The sequence below is a fragment of the Bison bison genome, unplaced genomic scaffold (assembly GCF_000754665.1).
Source record: "Bison bison bison isolate TAMUID 2011002044 unplaced genomic scaffold, Bison_UMD1.0 scf7180017864264, whole genome shotgun sequence".
Classification (NCBI taxonomy): domain Eukaryota; kingdom Metazoa; phylum Chordata; class Mammalia; order Artiodactyla; family Bovidae; genus Bison; species Bison bison.
In genome coordinates this window covers 1961483-1963461 of record NW_011494836.1, presented here as the reverse complement: position 1 = coordinate 1963461, position 1979 = coordinate 1961483, and positions in this window count along the sequence as shown.

Here is a 1979-nt window from a genome sequence, read left to right as displayed (position 1 = left end):
CAGACTGGGTTTGCTGCATACCTCGGGTCTAGACAATATAAACTACTTATAAAGGCTCTTCAGTTACATTAAAAAAAAAAAAAAAAAAAGAACTTTGGGAAACACAGTACCAGCAGAGCTAAGATGACTTACATCTCAGAGCAGCAGAGAAACTGCCAGGGCAATCTGCACCCTGTTCCTAAAACCATCAGCAAAACAAAGTGAGACACTTCAGTTTAGCAAAGAAGAGATACAATGGGAAATATGTACCACCTGTTCTCTGATGAATTTTTCTCTCCAAAGATTTATATTTCATAAGAGGGCAAGTATAAATTATAATGTTATAGATTCTGAGTAGTGCAAGAGTGCAAGTATAAATTATAATATTGATTCTGAGTAGTGACATGTTTAAGTATTATAAGGCATAAAACACAACTGAAGTTTTGTTTTCTACCTACAATACTGATAAATTCCTGAACAAAATATCAGTTCCTCCACAGATTCTCTCAGCCATGCTGCGTGTTTTTTTTTTTTTTAAGTATTCATTATCAGGTGTATTAATTTTTATAAAGAAAGATATTTATTGCTACTGATTAAGTATTATGACTGATTATACTATAAAAGAAGTCATGCACAAGATATAAAGTATTTGAATCAATATAGAAAGTTGATGAAAAGTTAAAGTCATTCTTTGTCTCCTATGTCTTCCCTCATGTAAAAAGACCTTTACCAATTTTTTTTTGTGTATCCCTGAGATGCTTTTACTTTAAGAACTTTCCATGTCTCCTTTTGTATTATTGTTTAGTGTGATGCTGATGATCCTAACATCATGCTATGATCAATACAATACTTGACAAGTTTGGGATTACCACAGTGAAACCTTTGGTCAAGAGGATGTGTCCTGGCTTTGAGGTTGGAGCAAGGCTGGTTGTTCTGCCAGCACCCTCTTCTGGACATTGTTCAGAATCAAAAAACAAAATTCTTAATCTTATGGCATGCATATCAGTGTTCATGTTTTCAGAAATTTAGGGCAGTGCAAGTGAAATATTGGATATTTAAGAGTCACTATGGAAGGGTCTGGAATGTGGGACTTGATAAAAAATTTTTTTTCAGAATCTTGAATTGTCATTTCCAACTCACTGAAGCTGGATTTCAAAATCATTCATCAAGGAGTCTGAAAATTCTTAAAAAGTTATCAAAAACTTGTAAATGAAGCATTACTGGTTATGCCTACAAAGTCATATTAGGTCTCCCTGCAAATCAGGTGATGCTATAGAAGATGTAGCCCTGTTTGGCTTCCTGTTTATGAGTGAAAGGCAGCAGAATATACCACCTCAAACATGACTGTAGAAGTTCATGTCATGCCACCCTAAAAAATGCCCTTTGGGTATTTTAACTATTTGGAGCTGCAGGCACTTGAAAAACAGCAAATTCAAGGAAGAGACTTTTTCTGAACCCCGCTTCAGTTCAGTTCAGTTCAGTCATTCAGTCATGTCCAACTCTTTGCGACCCCATGAACTGCAGCATGCCAGGCCTCCCTGTCCATCACCAACTCCCAGAGTCCACCCAAAACCATGTCCATTGAGTTGGTGATGCCATTCAAATATCTCATCCTCTGTTGTCCCCGTCTCCTCCTGCCCTCAATCTTTCCTAGCACCAGGGTCTTTTTGAATGAGTCAGCTCTTCGCATCAGGTGGCCAAAATATTGGAGTTTCAGCTTCATCATCAGTCCTTCCAATGTATATTCAGGACTGATTTCCTTTAGAATGGACTGGTTGGATCTCCTTGCAGTGCAAGGGCCTCTCAAGAGTCTCCTCCAATACCACAGTTCAAAAGCATCAAATCTTCAGCGCTCAGCTTTCTTTGTAGTCCACTCTCACATCCATACATGACTACTGGGAAAACCATAGCCTTGACTAGATGGACCTTTGTTGGCAAATAATGTCTCTGCTTTTCAATATGCTATCTAGGTTGGTCAAACTTTTCTTCCAAGGAGTAAG